This window comes from Manihot esculenta, chromosome 4 (genome assembly GCF_001659605.2).
Source record: "Manihot esculenta cultivar AM560-2 chromosome 4, M.esculenta_v8, whole genome shotgun sequence".
Taxonomy (NCBI): Eukaryota; Viridiplantae; Streptophyta; class Magnoliopsida; order Malpighiales; family Euphorbiaceae; genus Manihot; species Manihot esculenta.
In genome coordinates this window covers 14,404,666-14,424,665 of record NC_035164.2, presented here as the reverse complement: position 1 = coordinate 14,424,665, position 20,000 = coordinate 14,404,666, and the positions used below count along the sequence as shown (strand labels likewise).

At 32.0% G+C, this 20,000-nt stretch overlaps 1 long non-coding RNA gene across 2 annotated transcripts in view; it reads left to right on the top strand.

The window, feature by feature from the left end:
• The window catches only part of LOC122721291, a 42,567-nt gene extending 25,996 nt beyond the window's left edge, over nt 1–16,571 (top strand). The window contains exon 4 of one of the 2 annotated variants that reach the window (XR_006350490.1): nt 15,991–16,571. This is a non-coding gene — a long non-coding RNA (uncharacterized LOC122721291). Of the gene's footprint in view, nt 1–13,206; nt 13,563–15,990 lie in introns of those variants that run through there. The other variant, XR_006350489.1, reaches the window with a different exon arrangement.
• Nucleotides 16,572–20,000: the final 3,429 nt, after the last annotated feature.

The following is a 20,000-nucleotide window of genomic DNA, read 5'->3' as shown; positions in this document are numbered from 1 at the left end:
AACTGTGTTTCTATAAATTGTTGACACTTTAGACCTTTTGCTGATAGAGTTACACTTTTGAAGTTGGTTTTCTTGGAACATGCTTCCTTGAATTTCTAAGGTTTCCAATTTCAGAAATCATAATGTGATGCTGTACTTGTTTAACGACTTTGAAATTTGAAGGCATTATAATTGGAATATTGGAGATTGTACCTTCTTAAAATCTTAATTTATTAGCGGTGTGCATCTGGGATTGTAAAGTCAGCATGATGAAAAGTCAAACTGCATTACTCTTTGTGATCACAGTATATGGATAAGACCTCTGTTGGAAGTCACTATCATTTGTAAATGTTATTGATCTGCTAGTGCTAACCACAATATTCATCTTTGCTGTTTGGACTTAAGTCTCCACGCTCTCACTTTTGGTTGCATATTATGTATAACATGGATACAACTGATTAACCACCTCTATCTTTTGGCGTGTGGGGGTGGGGGACCATGCTTGTGTGCCCACGATAAAAAGAATACTATAGAACTTCTTCTGTTATCCACACACACAGGAGTTAGGATATGGCGGTCGCTGGCACTTTGGGTGTGCTCACCATTATCTACTTTGATCTTTCTCTGTGCTTATGTTATTCAGTTTATATCTCTTCTGAGTGATGTAATTATCAGTCTGCCTGAGTCAACTCTGTGAAACTTGTGTAATCCAATGTCTTTTTGTAACCCTAAATGCTTGAAAGCCCTTCTTGCTCTTAACTGTGAAGTGGATGATTGGATCCCTTGTTTTGTTTAGTATAATTTTTGGTTTGGCTTTTGTAATTATTTGATAGTTGCCTAATTTTCTGTACTTACCATTTTATGTTTGGATGTGTTGTATAAATGCAAAGGGTGAGTCTTAAAATTTTTTGTTGGATAATTTTGTGAATGTTTAAGGTGGAGACAATTTGGACAAGGACAACTTTACACTCGAGGAGCTGCTTGATGAGGATGAAATTATTCAAGAATGCAAAGCTCTAAAGGACGTCTTATCAATTGGTAATGTCTTTTTATGGCTAATTGCTCTGTGCTTCTCCTTGCTTTTTCTATAAAAGTTCTCTTAAGAATTTTGTTAATTGAGGAGATTTTTGTAATTTATTTATTGAAATTATATTTAAATAGAATTATAAATAAGTAAAATAGAATTATATAACAAGTAAAATTTAAAATTTAAATTAATCAAATATATTTAATTAGAAATTTAAATTTAAATATTTTATATATACTTTTTTAATTTGAAAAAGAGCGTTTTAATTTTTTAATGACTCTGTCTTTAAACAATGTAAATTTAAATTAATCAATATATTTAATATAAATTTAATTTTATATGAAAATAATTTTTAATAACTATTAAATTTGTATAAATTAAATTAAAATGAATATATGAATTTAAATTATAAAAAAAACTTAATTTAATTATTATCAAATTTATCTAATATTAAGTGTAAGCTCTATATATTAAATGGCTCACATTAGCAAGTGATCCAAAACCAATGAGTTTTATCTTTTTAATATACATTAAATAAACGCAAATAGAAGCCAATTAGAGATAGTCTAATTTCATCTTTTTGTATTTAAAGAGTAGAGAGCAGGTGCTTCAGTGTACTTTTTAGGGCTAATGGTATAAAATATTATGAACTTTGCACGCTCTGTTGATTGTGTTGCTTATGTGGGGTTGAGAACTTGAGATGGAATACAAGTAGACAACACAGACTCATTTGTAATTCCTTTCTCACTATTGACACTTGATATAATGAAAGTTGTACAAATATGGCAAGTACATAATAGATATGTGGGTTGTAATTAATATTGCATGAGAAGAACTTTATATTGGTATAATTATTAGAAGCATTGATCTGAGTTGAAAATTGTGTTTGTGATTGAATGAAGTTTGGGGGTTAAAGGTTGAGAGTTCATTGAAGTGAAATTTTATTATTCATAGATGGAATTAGAACCAGTTTAGGATGGAGACTCTAGAGTATTTTTGGTAGGAAAAAAATGTCATGAAATACATGACAACAATTAATTGCAAAAATAAGAGAAGCACCACGGAACGTGACATCTCCATTTCGGTTAGTTAAATAATCTTATAGGGGTGTTGCAGTTAGTGGTATTAGAGCTAACGTTTAGGCCGTTCTAGGTATTTAGGAGAAGGAACAAGTATAAGCAAATGTATATACCTTATAAGTTAAGGTCAGGATACAACTCTACTATAGGTTTTTGTAAGTTGTCTAAGAATGTTATTTGACATTCAATATGTGTTAGAAGATAGAGGTGATAGTCTAAAGTCGTGATCGCAATAATCTATTCAATGTTACAAATGTGTGTATTGTAAGCTGCAGATTACATTATGGACATTGGAGCATTGAGTGGAAATTGTGTGCATCGCTTTTAAGAATCTGCTAGGATATGGTAGATGCCTTATATCTGATGCAGTTGTATCATGACAAGTTTCTAATTGCTATAAAGTGACTTCTAATAAAAGTTTATATCCTTTTAAAATAAAATACTAGAGACATCAGCAATAAGGTATAGGAAAATTCTACGATAGCGACAATGAACTCGAAAAACATAATTGTTTTTGTGTTGTTTCTCATTAAAAAGAGGAATTTTATAAACATTATGATATAAGAGAAATGAAAAAAAGGAGAGCCATGATTAGATGAAATAGGCTAGAACATGTCAGTGACCAATCATCTTGTTCACTTTTTACTGTAATGATTGTTTGATATCGAAACATAGTCATAACCTTTGAGGGAAATAAATTTGGATTATCATAATACCAGATTGAAGGGTTTTAAAGAAAGATTAATTATTTATAGGATTATAGATAAAAATAAAGCCACAAAAGAAATCATTGAATTAGCTAAGATATAGGAGAACAATTTTCATAAAGGGACCATGAGTGAATTAGATCCTTAATATTGTCAAAACTTGTCTATAACTTAGGATAAAAGCATACAGAAGTACCTAAAATGAATAACTTGGAAAGCTTGTCAAAGAAACGGCAATTAGCATGCTAATAGGTGCAATTTATGATATAAAACAACACTTGAAAGGCAGTGTCACAGTCTAGATATAAAATGCAAGTTGGCATTTAAAGTTATAAAGTATAGACGAAGTGTCGCAACTACCCAAAATCCTCATTCACTAGCGGACTAAATGAAATTGTTGTTTGAAAAAAAAAAGGATAATGCATAAAAAAATCCGAAATTTTATTGCTTGGCACAATAAATTAGGATTTAAAAATATTTAGCGATTCTTTTCAAATTTGAATTGAAAGTGGGGAGCATCTGTCGGTAGCAAGCCACATTGTATTTTTTCATTACTTGACGGTGGACTCTATGCTACACCTTGAATAACCAAGGTGAGACATTAATTCTCGTCCTTCGCACAAAAAATTAGTCTTCTCGCTTCACTACCATTTTGGCCTCAAAAAGGAGATATTGCCTTCGTTCTTTCTCCTAACTCTATTCACCTTTCGATCCTTTATTTCTATATCTTCTCTCTCGGTGTCGTTACCTCTCCTTAGAAATCAAATATCTTTAAACCTGAGATTCTTCACCAAATTCAGCTGTCGAAACCTGTAATTGGGTTCGTCACGTCGAATGGTGCTCATTCAATTCCTAATCTCAGAACAATCATACTCGACTCTCCCGAGTTTGAATCGCTAATGATGAGTCTAGCTCACTGTGGAGAAATGGAAGGAAAAAGGTTTACTAATTGGACCCTGTGACGATTCTCTATCCTCACGGACTACTGGTCGAGTTAATGGAGTGATTTTGACTCATCGAAATTTCACATATATGGTGGCTACAAGTCATGCGGTTTACACGACTCGGATGGCAGCTGCAATTTCCTTTTTCCCGTTGCCTCATTTTCATGTTTATGGTTTGTGTTATTTCGTGACTGCTTTAACTATAGGAGCGGCGGTGGTGTCCATGGTTAAATTTGATATGAAGGCAATGTTGACAGTAATTGAGGAGAGTAAGGTCACTCACGTAGCACAGACTGCACCGGCGGTGGTGCTGATGACTAAGGATCCTAGGTTGTTAGACGACTATGATTTGAGCTCTCTAGATATTGTAGCCTGCAGAGTTGCTTCGCTTAGGAAAAGCGTACTTAAACTATTTCGGCAATAATTTCCAAATTTGACTTTAAGTCAGGTTAGTTAGACACCAAACTTGGATTTTTAGCATTAACCGGTGGTTAATTTCTCACATTGGTTATTCAATGTGTAGCGTATGATCCACCGTTAAGTAATAAAAAAAAATATATAAGGAACGTCACGTTAGCCACCGGCAAATGCTCCCCCACTTACATTTCAAATTTGAATTGAATCGCTAAATGTTTTTAAATTCTAAGTTATTGTAGCAAGTAAAATCTTTTTAATTAAAATGCAAAAAATCTTTAAAGGTTTAAATTTTTTATGCCATTATCCAAAAATATATTAATAAATAATGTGGTCACTCAATCCATTATTCCTTTCTCATTGTTGACACTTGGTATCTATGAAGTGTTGATTTGAGTTGAAAATTGTGTTTGTGGTTGAAGGAAGTTTAGGAAAGTTAAGATTGAGAGTTCACTGAATTGAAATTTTATCATTCACAGATGGAATGAGGACCAATATATAGAGGAGACGGTGTCGAATTTTCGATAGGAAAACACCTTTTGATTAAAATTTAAAATCCTCAAAGATTTGGAATATTTATGCCATTGTCCCTAAAAATATTACTAAACAAGACACACTCATTCGCGATTCCGTTCTCACTATTGAAACATGACATAATGAAAATTGTACAAATATGGCATATACATAATAGATATGTGGGTTGTAATTAATATTGCATAAGAATAATTTTGTTTTGGTATAATTATTAAAAGCGTTGATCTGAGTTGAAAATTGTGTTTGTGATTGAATGAAGTTTGGGGGTTAAAGGTTGAGAGTTCATGGAAGTGAAATTTTATTATTCATAGATGGAATTAGAACTAGTTTAGAAAGGAGACTCTATAGTATTTTCAGTAGGAGAAAATGTCATGAAATACATGATAATAGTTGATTGAAAAAATAAGAGAAGCACCACCGAACCTGGCATCTCTATTTCGGTTAGTTAAATAACCTTATAGGGGTGTTGCAGTTAGTGGTATTAGAGCTAATGTTTAGGCCGTTCTAGGTATTAAGGAGAAGGAACAAGTATAAGCAAATGTTTATACGTTATAAGTTAAGGTCAGGATATAACTCTACTATAGGTTTTTGTAAGTTGGCTAAGAATGTTATTTGACATTCAACATGTATTAGAAGATTGGGGTGATAGTCTAAAATCGTGATCGCAATAATCTATTCAATGCTGCAAATGTGTGTATTGTAAGCTGCAGATTACATTATGTACATTGGAGCATTGATTGGAAAGTTTGTGCATCACTTTTAAGAATCTGCTAGGATATGGTAGATGCCTTATATCTGAAGTTGTTTCATGACAAGTTTCTAATTACTATGAAGTGACTTCTAATAAAAGTTTATATCCTTTTAAAATAAAATACTAGAGACATCAGCAATAAGGTATAGAAAAATTCTATGATAGCGATAATGTACTCGAAAAACATATTTGTTTTTTGTGTTGTTTGTAATTAAAAGGAGGAATTTTATATATATTATAATACAAGATAAATGAAAAAAAGGAGAGCCATGAGTAGGTGAAATAGGCTAGAACATGTCAGTGACCAATCTTCTTGTTCACTTTTTAGTGTAACGATTGTTTGATATCGAAACATAGTCATAACCTTTTAGTGGACTCTACACTACACCTTGGATAACCAAGGTGAGATATTAATCCTTGGTTAGTTAAGTTAAAATTCTTAATTGGTGTAGAAAAACATAAAACGCTCTCTTCCATGCCGTCACTCTCTGTCGAATTTATTTTCCCGACTTCGTCCTTCGCACAAAAAATTAGACTTCTCGCTTCACCACCATTTTGGCTTCAGAAAAGTAGATATTGCCTTTGTTCTTTCTCCTAACTCTATTCACCTTTCGATTCTTTATTTCTGTATCTTCTCTCTCGGTGTCGTTAGGTCTCCTTAAGAATCAATTATCTTTAAACATGAGATTCTCCACCAAATTCAGCTGTCAATACCTGCAATTGTGTTCGTAACGTCGAATGCTGCTCGTATAATTCCTAATCTCAAAACAATCGTACTTGAGGGAAGGTTTACCGATTGGACCCTGCGATGTCTCTATCCTCACGGACTACTGGTCGAGTTGATGGAGTGGTTTTTGACTCATCGAAATTTCACATGTATAGTGGCTGTAAGTCATGAGGTTTACACGACCTGGATGGCAGCTGCAACTTCCTTTTGCCTTATTTTCATGTTTATGGTTTATGTTATTTCGTGAGGGCTTTAACTATGGGAGCGACGGTGGTGTCCATAGGTAAATTTGATATGAAGACAATGTTGACAGTAATTTAGGAGCGAAAGGTCACTCACGTAGCACAGACTGCACCGGCGGTGGTGCTAATGACTAAGGATCCTAGGTTGTGAGACGGCTATGATTTGAGCTCTCTAGATGTTGGAGACTATAGCGTTGCTTCGCTTAGGAAAAGCATAGTTGAATTGTTCCGGCAACAATTTCCAAATTTGACTTTAAGTCAGGTTAGTTAAATACCAAACTTGGATTTTTACCATTAACTGGCAGTTAATTTCTCACATTGGTTATTCAATGTGTAGCGTATGATCCACCGTTAAGTAATAAAAAAATACAGATGGAACGTTACTTTAGCCACTGGCAAATGCTCTCCCACTTACATTTCAAATTTGAATTGAATCGCTAAATGTTTTTAAATTCTAAGTTATTGTAGCAAGTAAAATATTTTTAATTAAAATGCAAAAAATCTTTAAAGGTTTAAATTTTTTATGCCATTATCCAAAAATATATTAATAAATAATGTGGTCACTCAATCTATTATTCCTTTCTCATTGTTGACACTTGGTATCTATGAAGTGTTGATTTGATTTGAAAATTGTGTTTGTGGTTGAAGGAAGTTTAGGAAAGTTAAGATTGAGAGTTCACTGAATTGAAATTTTATCATTCACAGATGGAATGAGGACCAATATATAGAGGAGACGGTGCCGAATTTTCGATAGGAAAAAACCTTTGGATTAAAACTTAAAATCCTCAAAGATTTGGAATATTTATCCCATTGCTCCGAAAAAATATTACTAAACAAGACACACTCATTCGCGATTCCTTTCTCACTATTGAGACTTGACATATAGAAAATTGTACAAATATGGCATGTACATAATAGATATGTGGGTTGTAATTAATATTGCATGAGAAGAGTTTTATTTTGGTATAATTATTAGAAGAGTTTATCTGAGTTGAAAATTGTGTTTATGATTGAATGACGTTTGGGGGTTAAAGGTTGAGAGTTTATTGAAGTGAAATTTTATTATTCATAGATGAAATTAGAACCAGTTTAGAAAGGAGACTCTAGAGTATTTTCGGTAGGAAAAAATATCATGAAATACATGATAATAGTTAATTGAAAAAATAAGAGAAGCACCACGAAACGTGACATCTCCATTTCGGTTAGTTAAATAACCTTATAGGAGTGTTGCAGTTAGTGGTATTAGAGCTAACGTTTAGGCCGTTCTAGGTATTAAGGAGAAGGAACAAGTATAAGCAAATGTATATACCTTATAAGTTAAGGTCAGGATATAACTCTACTATAGGTTTTTGTAAGTTGGCTAAGAATGTTATTTGACATTCAACATGTATTAGAAGATAAAAGTCGTGATCGCAATAATCTATTCAATGCTGCAAATGTGTGTATTGTAAGCTGCAGATTACATTATGTACATTGGAGCATTGATTGGAAAGTTTGTGCATCACTTTTAAGAATCTGCTAGGATATGGTAGATGCCTTATATCTGATGCAGTTGTTTCATGACAAGTTTCTAATTACTATGAAGTGACTTCTAATAAAAGTTTATATCCTTTTAAAATAAAATACTAGAGACATCAGCAATAAGGTATAGAAAAATTCTATGATAGCGACAATGTACTCGAAAAACATATTTGTTTTTTGTGTTGTTTGTAATTAAAAGGAGGCATTTTATATATATTATAATACAAGAGAAATGAAAAAAAGGAGAGCCATGAGTGGGTGAAATAGGCTAGAACGTGTCAGTGACCAATCTTCTTGTTCACTTTTTAGCGTAACGATTGTTTGATATCGAAACAAAGTCATAACCTTTTAGGGAAATAAATTTGAATTATCATAATACAAAATCGAAGGGTTGTAAAGAAAGATTAATTAGCTAAACATTATGTAAAAGTGGATTGAAGATACAAGAAGAATACACACACAAAATAAGTGATAGTTATAAGATGGTAGGTATGATTAAGGGGTTAGTTTAGATAGTTATTGTTTATTAAAAGTTTATCTGTTATATTGGTGATATAATTAGATTTTAAACGCTTTAATCGGTACAAGTAATTATTATTGATGAGTTATATTGATATTTGTTTATATATAAATTTGTGTGTATATATATATATATATATACATGTTTTGAATATTGATATCTAGTTTCTTAATAATATTGTGCAAAATATAGCTATGAAAATATAATTATTTATGTTTTCTTAGTTATTTACTGGATTCTAAATATAATGTGATAATGTGGTTGATTATTAGCTAGAATAAATTATGTTAGTATAAACTTTATGTTATTATCTATTGTTAAGAGCTACGTAGACCTGATCCTCTATTGGAGGTACGTAGGCAGCCTTCGGGTGCGGTCCAAAGATAATAAATGTTAAGACTTTAATTAGCAAATAGCAACGGTGTAAATTCAAGCTATATTAGTAGATTTTCACGTCGAATAAATTACTTAATGAAAATTTAATAAGTTTAGTATGACTAAAATAATTAGCATGCAAATAATAATATTTATAAGATTATAGATAAAAGTAAAGCCACAAAAGAAATCACTGAATTAGCTAAGATATAGGAGAGCAATTTTCATAAAGAGACCATGAGTGAATTAGACCCTTAATATTGCAAAAACTTGACTATAACATAGAGTAGGAGCATACTGAAGTACCTAAAATGAATAACTTGGAAAGCTTGTCAAAAAAACGGCAATTGGCATGCCAATAGGTGTAATTTATGATATAAAACAACACTTGAAAGGCAGTGTCACAGTCTAGATATAAAATGTAAGTTGGCATTAGAAGTTATAAGGCATAGACGAAGTGTCGCAGCTACCCCAAATCCTCATTCACTAGCAGACTAAATTAAATTGTTGCTTGAAGAAAAAAGGATAATGGCATAAAAAATCCAAAATTTTATTTCTTGGCACAATGAATTAAGATTTAAAAATATTTGGCGATTCTTTCCAAATTTGAATTGAAAGTGGGGGAGCATCTATCGGTAGCAGGCCATATTGTATTTTTTTATTACTTGACGGTGGACTCTACGCTACACCTTGGATAACCAATGTGAGATATTAATCCTTGGTTAGTTAAGTTAAAATTCTTAATTGGTGTAGAAAAACATAAAACGCTCTCTTCGATGCCGTCACTCTCTGTCGAATTTATTTTTCCGACTTCGTCCTTCGCACAAAAAATTAGACTTCTCGCTTCACCACCATTTTGGCTTCAGAAAAGTAGATATTGCCTTTGTTCTTTCTCCTAACTCTATTCACCTTTCGATTCTTTATTTCTGTATCTTCTCTCTCGGTGTCGTTAGGTCTCCTTAAGAATCAATTATCTTTAAACATGAGATTCTCCACCAAATTCAGCTGTCAATACCTGCAATTGTGTTCGTAACGTCGAATGCTGCTCGTATAATTCCTAATCTCAAAACAATCGTACTTGAGGGAAGGTTTACCGATTGGACCCTGCGATGTCTCTATCCTCACGGACTACTGGTCGAGTTGATGGAGTGGTTTTGACTCATCGAAATTTCACATGTATAGTGGCTGTAAGTCATGAGGTTTACACGACCTGGATGGCAGCTGCAACTTCCTTTTGCCTTATTTTCATGTTTATGGTTTATGTTATTTCGTGAGGGCTTTAACTATGGGAGCGACGGTGGTGTCCATAGGTAAATTTGATATGAAGACAATGTTGACAGTAATTTAGGAGCGAAAGGTCACTCACGTAGCACAGACTGCACCGGCGGTGGTGCTAATGACTAAGGATCCTAGGTTGTGAGACGGCTATGATTTGAGCTCTCTAGATGTTGGAGACTATAGCGTTGCTTCGCTTAGGAAAAGCATAGTTGAATTGTTCCGGCAACAATTTCCAAATTTGACTTTAAGTCAGGTTAGTTAAACACCAAACTTGGATTTTTACCATTAACTTGCAGTTAATTTCTCACATTGGTTATTCAATGTGTAGCGTATAATCCACCGTTAAGTAATAAAAAAATACAGATGGAACGTTACTTTAGCCACCGGCAAATGCTCTCCCACTTACATTTCAAATTTGAATTGAATTGCTAAATGTTTTTAAATTCTAAGTTATTGTAACAAGTAACATCTTTTTAATTAAAATGCAAAAAATCTTTAAAAGTTTAAATTTTTTATGCCATTATCCAAAAATATATTAATAAATAATGTGGTCACTCAATCCATTATTCCTTTCTCATTGTTGACACTTGGTATCTATGAAGTGTTGATTTGATTTGAAAATTGTGTTTGTGGTTGAAGGAAGTTTAGGAAAGTTAAGATTGAGAGTTCACTGAATTGAAATTTTATCATTCACAGATGGAATGAGGACCAATATATAGAGGAGACGGTGCCGAATTTTCGATAGGAAAAAACCTTTGGATTAAAACTTAAAATCCTCAAAGATTTGGAATATTTATCCCATTGCTTCGAAAAAATATTACTAAACAAGACACACTCATTCGTGATTCCTTTCTCACTATTGAGACTTGACATATAGAAAATTGTATAAATATGGCATGTACATAATAGATATGTGGGTTGTAATTAATATTGCATGAGAAGAGTTTATTTTGGTATAATTATTAGAAAGGGCATTATGGAGCAAGCTGAATTCAAATAGGCGCGGTCATAATGATCCTTGGTTTTTACCCCCTCGACAGTTGGGGCAATAACTGCCGAGAAGGTAAAGGGGCAATTGATGACCGCTGGGTTTCTCCACCCCGGTCAAAGGCCAAGCCCGCGAGAAAGGCTCATCATCCGAAAGCCCACACATCCTCTGCACTGACAGGTCCGGCCCATTCGATCCTCGATACCAGGCCCCCTCTGAATTTCTCAGCCAGGTCGGCCCAGCCTTCACTGCTCCACGGGCCGGCCCCCTTTGGGCCCAGCTTTGTTCCTATCTTCCGGCCTAGCCCGAAATCAGGAGGAAGATTCATCCACCTGCCTTGTAGGTCCATATACACACGAACAGGGAGAATCAAAGGCCGTTACGCATGGAGCAGAGATCTGATTCGCTCGTACGCTCGTATCAACGTAGCAGGGACAGGTGGACCAATGATAGACGTTCTGTTAGCACGTCACTAGCAGACAAAAGGAAACATATAAAAGGAGAAATATTCTCCTCTATGTAGAAGTTTTTCCAGTTTTACAGAACCTATTGTAAACCCTATTTTCTGGATCTCAAATCATCAAAATATAATTAATTTAAATAGAAAATCAATCTAACCCATTAAATTAATTTTTTTATAATATTAATAAATTCTTACATTATTTTAAATTAAAGAAAATAGTGAATAAATAGAATGTTAATATAATAATAATATAAGTTTTTAGTTGCTATAAATAGATATGCAAATTGTAGTTTCATATTAAAAGTTAATTAAGAATTGATATATTAATAGATTTAGTTTATTAAATTTATAAATACTAATTAGAAGTATACATATTTTGTTTATTAATATATAGAATGAGGATTTATTCAGATTGGAAAAAAAAGTAAATAATTGACTTTTTAATCAATATTATATGTAAATCTTTATTTAAATAGTAATTTTAAAATATTAAGTTGTTTCTTAGAATTTTATTTAAAATAATAATAAAATAAAACTTAATTATAAATAGAATTAAGTATTTTAAGTCTATATAAATTTTAAAATATTTTAAGTATAAAAATTAAAATAATTAATTAAAATTAAATAATTAATTAAATTTAATCCTGCATATTAATAGAATACTTCATATATAGAATTTATCAATTAATTATTATATACAATTTAATTTTAAGTATAATTTTAATAAATTCTCATTTAAATAGGTTTATACCTACTTTGCTTTGAGATAGATATTTTAAATGGAAAATGTTCTATTTATAAATATTAAAATGTAAACTTCGATTTAATTTTTTAAATCATTGAATAAAAATTAATTATAATTATAATCAAAATAGTTATTGTCCTTTTTTTCTGCTTTTATATAGTATAAATTGTTAGCTGTAAGTTATAATTTTTTATTTAAAATTAATTTATAAATATTAAAATAAAATATCTTTTAATATAATTATCATACTATAATTTGTTTTCAAAAATATAAGCTTCCATTTAATTTTTCAAACTATTAAATAACAAATAATTATAATAAAATAAAAGTCCTAAAAAATAAATTAAAATTCATATTTAATTATAAAAGAAAACAATAAAGTGTATTTCAAATAAATTTAACATAAATATAAAATAATTAAAATTAATCTTTAACAAATTATAATTTAAATATAAATTACTTTAATCGGTTAAAATTTTATTTTGTAAATTTATATTTTTTAATAACTAATTAATAATTTTTAACTATTAAATTATTTTTTAGAATTTAATTTAAAATAATAATAAAATAAAACTTAAATATAAATAGAATAAAAATTATAGAATAGATAGATATAGATTATAGAATTACTAAATAGATAGATAGACGTAGATTATAGATATTATATGTATACTCTCTCTCCCGCTATGGGGTTTCATTTTTCTCTTGTAAATACAAGGTTCTTTAATGATTGCTATGACAGATCTAATCATTATCATTTTTCTATTCTCTATATTTCTCTTTTGTCCCTCTCTCTTTTCATCATTTTTAAATCCTAATTTCAATCATTCTAGTTTCATCTTTTTTTTAAATTTTATTTTTTCTTTTTTCGGCATGGCTCAACCACCAAGTGCTAATGATTTGATCATACAGTTTACCGCCCAATTAGATCAGGCGGAATTACAACGGAGGGTCCTTATTGGTGAGGGATATGACAATACTAATGTAGGGCAACACGGAGAATGGAGATTTTGCGTAGTGGGTCGTCTCTTTTCTGATAGGGCTGTTAACTTTGATGCTTTCCAACATACAATGGCCATTGCTTGGAGACCTGATCCTGGGATGTTTGTCAAAGAACTGGACAATAATGTTTTCATTTTTTAGTTTTTCCATGCCTACGGCATTACAAAGGTTTTGAATGATGGTCCATGAACTACCTAATTAGGAGTAAATTACGTAATCATAGGGATTTGTATAACTAACAGATCTGATATATATTATTTTGTGTACATGTTTATTTTATTTCCTTAGAATAGGATTCCTTCTTTTTTCTCTCCTGATTTTGTATTGTAAATATATCTATATATAACCTCCTTTTCAGAGAAGAATACACAACAACTGAATCATTCACGGATTCCATCGTTCAACAAGATGAAATTGCTAAAATTTAGATTTTTAGGTTAACATAATTTTTTTATTGTAATATTAGAAAAATATCACATATTAGTAATTGTTATAGTATATTTTAATTGTTTATAATTAGGTTGATATTGTAAAAATATTTTTTTTAAAAATTATCGTATGTTTTACTTGATAAATTAAGTTATAGAGATAACAATAAGGAAAAAATTTAATAAACTAGTACTTTAAATTTATATGAATGTATATAAAATAAAAATTATATAGAGATATTTAACATAATAAAAAACGAAAAATTTAAAAATAAAATGCTGAAATTTTTTTATATATGCCGATTAAAAATATTTTAATTTGGGTTGAAATTGCTAAAATTTAGATTTTTAAGTTTATATAATTTTTTTATTATAATATTAAAAATATATCACATATTATTAATTGTTATTTTATATTTTAATTGTTTATAATTTGGTTGGTACGATAAAACAATTTTTTAAAAAATTATTATATATTTTGCTTATAAATTAATTGATAGAGATTGAAGTGGGTAAAAAGAAATTTAATAAATAAATAATTTAAATTTATATGGATGCACGTTATAAAAATTATAGAGATATTTAATGTGATTGAAGTGGGTAAAAAGAAATTTAATAAATAAATAATTTAAATTTATATGGATCTACGTTATAAAAACTATAAAGAGATATTTAATGTGATAAAAAATATGAAAATTTTAAAAATAAAATGCTGAAAATTTTTTTTATATGATGATTGAAAATATTTTAAATTTAGATGATATTGCAAAAATTCTGATTTTTAAGTTAATATAATTTTTTTGTTGCAATATTAGAAAAATATTATATACTATTAATTATTATCGTAAATTTCAATTGTTTATAATTAGATTGGTATTGTAAAAATATTTTTAAAAAAAATTATTATATATTTTACTTTATAAATTAATTTATATGGATCGTAGTGGATAAAAAAAATTAATAAATAAGTGATTTAGAATTTAATAAATAAGTTGTTTAAATTTACATGAATATAAGTTGAAAAAATTATATAAAAATATTTAATGTGATAAAAAAAATATATAATTTTTTATTGTAATATTAGAAAAATATCACATATTATTTTAATGGCTTATAATTAGGTTGGTATTTTAAAAATATTTTTTTAAAATATATTTCTTTACTAATATTTAATTAAGTGAGATTTTTTATTACAATATTAAAAAAATATCACATATTATTAATTGTTACAGTATATTTAAATCATTTATAAAATTTAAGTTTTATATTAATTTGTATTACAATATTAAAAAAAAATCACATATTATTAATGGTTATCGTATATTTTAATTATTTATAATTAGATTGGTATTGTAAAAATATTTTTTTAAAAAAATATTATACCGTTTATCTAATAAAGGATAAAAAAATTAATAAATAAATACTTTAAATTTATATGAATGTATGTTGAAAAAATTATATCGAGATATTTAACGTGATAAAAAATATAAAAATTTTAAAAATAAAATGCTGAAATTTTTTTATATATGTTGATTGGAAATATTTTAAGTTGGGGATGAAATTGCTAAAATTTATATTTTTAAGTTTATATAATTATTTTATTGCAATATTAGAAGAATATCACATATTATTAATTGTTATCCTATATTTTAATTGTTTATAATTAGGTTGTTGGGGTAAAAATATTTTTTTTAAAAATTATTATATATTTTACTTGATAAATTAATTTATAGGGATGAAAGTGGATAAAAGAATTTAACAAATAAGTTGTTTAAATTTATATGAATATACGTTGAAAAAGTTATATAAAAATATTTAATGTGCTCAATGAAAATATTATTTTAAGTTTGAATAAAATTACTAAAATTTAGATTTTTACGTTAATATAATTTTTTATTAAAATATTAGAAAAATATCACATATTATTAATTGTTATTGTATATTTTAATTGTTTAGAATTAGGTTGATATTGTAAAAATATTTTTTTAAAAAATATTATATATTTTGCCTGATAAATTAATTTATAGGGATAAAAATGAAAAAAAATTAATAAATTAGTGTTTTAAATTTATATACATATTAAATAAAAATTATATATAGATATTTAACTTGATAAAAAAATATAAAAATTGTAAAAATAAATTCATGAAATTTTTTTATATATGTTGATCGAAAATATTTTAAGTCGGGTTGATATTGTTAAAATTTAGATTTTTAAGTTTTTATAATTTTTTTATTGCAATTGATAACCGCCTGGTTTTCCTAGCCCAGGAATAAGGACGGATCCAAAAGAAGACCACAAGTCCAAAACCCGTCAGACCATATGCTCGAAAGACGGCCCGATTTCACAAGCCCAGAACAGCAACGCAGGGCAATTCGGATCAGATACGAGCACATGCCCAATAGAGAAGCAGGCCCAGTCACTCACCAACCCTGTTCGCACGCGTGACAGGGAGAATTAAATGGCCGCTTGGCGTGGAGAAGGGGTCTGACACGTCCGTACGTACAGGCCTGAGTGACATGGACAGGTAGCACTATAGACTAGGGGTCTTCTCTCTTTTTAGGGCTCTCTCTTCTGGAGGCTCAGAGGGCTTCTTCTTCCTTCTCCTTCCTGGACTCCATTTTTATTTTCTCTCTGCAACTCTTGCCTAAATATACTACTTTAATTCATGAAATCTGACTTGAACATCGGAGGGTCTCCACCGGGGAATCCCCGGTAGACCCCTGACCGTTTTTCCTTGTTTTGCAAGTCCTTTCATCAGATAGAACATTGAGAGACCCATTTGATGGACCCATATGATGGACCAAGAAGGAAGCCAGATCTATCATGGACTAGGAGGAGAAAAAGATTTATGAAATGGCGCCGTCTGTGCGAAACGAAGGAGATCTTTTCGTCACCGGAGTTCCTAAATCCACCCATTGAGATCCACATGAAGGTATGAAACCTTATGCGAAAAGAAAGCTGGAGATTTACAATAACCCAGCTAAATAACCTAGCTGAAAAGAAAGATCCAGCTGGTTCACGAATATCTTGATAGTCTTTTAGATAGTTTATTTTAACATTTATTGAATTTTATTACTACTAACCTTTTCTTTGAGATCTGACGAAGTGAAACTTCAGATGATGTGTATATTTATTGAAATTGTGAGGTCGGCCGTGTATATGTTGTAAATGTGAGATGTGCAGGTCGGCTGTAAAGTCCCAGATCAGCAAGTTAGAGAAAAAATTAATAAATAAAAATAAGCGAGGTCGGACTAGCATTTCAGGTCGAGTAGGGCACAATCCATAGTCATCTAACTTGATTACACAGCAGCGCCCCTCAAATATCGGGACAACATGGAGACAATAAGAAATGATCAAATGTCCGGGTTGATCGAGGTGGATGAACTTGGACTCTGTATGTCGCCCCACTTGAAGACGAGGTGAGCTGAAATACCCCGGTCGGCATAGTCAGCATTAGTCCGTCTGATCGTCGAGAGGACGACTGATAAAGCACCACTAGTAGGACCATCAATGGTTTCACTGGACAAAGCATCGAAAAGACACTTGATCAAAGCATTGTCTGATCTGCGTGGTCAAGCACGTAGATCAGACACTCAAGGTCTGGACAGGTCAGTTGGGTTATGAGGTCAGCAATCCTTCAACCTTTGATTGAACAGGCCTGCCTTAGTACCAGGACGCTTGATCGAGGCATCGAGGAATCTGTACGGTCAAGCACGTAGGTCGAAAAATCAAGAGCTCAATAGGTCGGTCAGGGTACCAGGTCGGCAAGCCTTCAACCAGGACGACAAGCATTCAAAATTGAATTTTGTACAAGCTGACAATGCTACCCGATCGGCAGATCTCAAGAGAAGGCTAAACAGGTTGGGTCCTCGACAACCATTTTGCTAAAGCCCTAAAAAAAAAAGAAGAAGAAGAGAAAAGAAGAAACCTAAAACCAGCCAGCCACCAACCAAGCTAGGTGACGGGGGCTCGTAACCCAAGGGGGTGGGTCCAAAAGGGAGGCCTGCTCAAGCAAGTTCTGCAAAGTAAGCAGCGTCAACGCTCGGCCAGCCTATAACCCCTCCACAAATTCATGCACACAATTGATTTAGTGGCGCGGCGAGCGACTCTCACCACCTGAAGAGAGGGAATTTCTTTCTCTCTCTGAGTAAAATCGGGATGGTGGGCTCGGCTAAATTTCTGGCACGCCCATTCTCCAGACCTGGAGTTTGAATCAAGGTATTCAAGCGCTCGTACAGTGGAGGATTCCGCGTGAGGCTGGCTTCACAGAGCAGCGGCTACCTGGGTCTACACAATCAGATGGGAAACTTTGGACCACCAGATCTGAAGAATGGCCTCCATGATGAACTAGGTCTTTTGAATAATTGAAAATCCATTGATCAGACACCATGAGTGGATCGGCGTGAACCCGCACACCATGGATCAGCGCGAACCAGCACTCACTCGATCTTCGAGAACCTGCACTCATCTAAAGTGCTGCTCGCCATATTTTGGATAATTATGCCAATTAATGTTGAAGTAAGGTACACATAACTTGCCACGTCTCATTAGCATTATTACTGTTGGAAAAAGTTACAAGCCCTTAATCACTTATTTTAAATGCCCATGATATATATGCTCTAGTCACCCAAATTGTACTTTGCTGTGTCTATTTATTATTTTGCTTCAGAATTTCAAGAATGTCTTTAATTATTGACAATTATTTTTAATTAGACATTATTGAATACAAATGATTTCATAGATTACTAAAAGGCATGCTTCGCATGTAAATAGTAAGACTAAATTTAATTAAAATATACTTCTATGAGTTTAGATATCCTGATAATTACTTACATTTTATAGATTGAAAAAATCCTGGAGAAATTTACGCATGCAAATATTATTTATTGAACTTTTGAATTGCATGAATTAATATTGTTAGTTAGAGCTAATATTTATGTTCACCCAAAATATGAAACTAAGTGACATGTGCGACATATTATATATTGATGAATATTATTGAATTAACAAATGAGCATCCTCGTTATATGCGCTCTGTGCAAGCTTTTATTTTGCAGAAAAATCCTGAATCTCGCTCAAAGATCTCAGGCAGGCACAGAGCCCGAATCTTGTGCAAAATCTCAAGGAGGTACAAGATCGGCGGATCTAAAAGATCTCCCGGAGCAAAAACGGCCAGGATCCCGTAAGATCTCCTGGAGCAAAAACGGCGAAGATCTCAAAAGATCTCCCGGAGCAAAAAACGGCCGGCGAAGATCTCAAAGATCTCCCAAAGCGACAAAAGCCGGGATCCCCAAAGAATTTTCCGACGTCGTATGCTCACAGCAAACAGCGGTATACAATGACAACACACAAAAATAACTCATAAGAACATAGTTCCGACCTCATATAAAAGATTGGGGCACGAGACCCTAAATGAAAAGCTAAACTCCAACCTCCCAAAGGAGCTCGAGTCATAAGGTAAAGAGACTTTGATCTCGCACAATAGCCAAAAGCGCCAAAGTGCCATGCTGACCTCAAGAGGGTGCTGGAATAGAAATGAAAGAGTTCGAATCCGACCTCTCAGAAGAGCTCGGATTCAGGCTAATAAGACCTAGATCTCGCAAAATAGCCAGCATATAACGAAATTAAACTAAGGCGCCCCAACGCCTGTATCATGTAGCAATACGACCTACTAACGGCCAAAACAAGGCTCGCAGTGCCAAAACGCCAAAGCACCATGCCGATCTCAAGAAAATGAGCTCGGTACTGGTAAATCCAATAGGCAGACCGAATTAAGGCGAGGCGAATCCTAAGCAAAATGCATACCAAAATACATAACCAAACAAAGAATGAGGGGCAATCATAAGAGGCATCAACCTCGAGAATCAATTGCTGGCACTAAACCAGCTCAGCTAGCCTAGAGAGAGGTCTAAGCAGCCAAGAGCCCGTAAAACGCTCGAGGGCAGACAACCCATAAAACACTCAAGGGCAGTAGAAAGCCCTGACTCATTAGAATACAAAAGAATCGAACCGCAGTATGGTCAAGTCCAAAACAAATAGTCCAACCTCTTCAATCCAGAGTCGATCTCCCCAGAAGCTTGGAGGGGCCTCATATCTGGACCGGCGAGGCTACAAGTTTTAAAAAGAAAAGTTGAAGCCGAACAAATAAGCAGTCAGACTGAGACATAGCCCATATAAGGCTCGACAAGAAAACAAGAATTTAAGTCCGACTTCACAAAGAGCTCGGGGACAAAAGTGAAGAAAGTGAAATTCCGAACTCCCGAGCTCGCGAT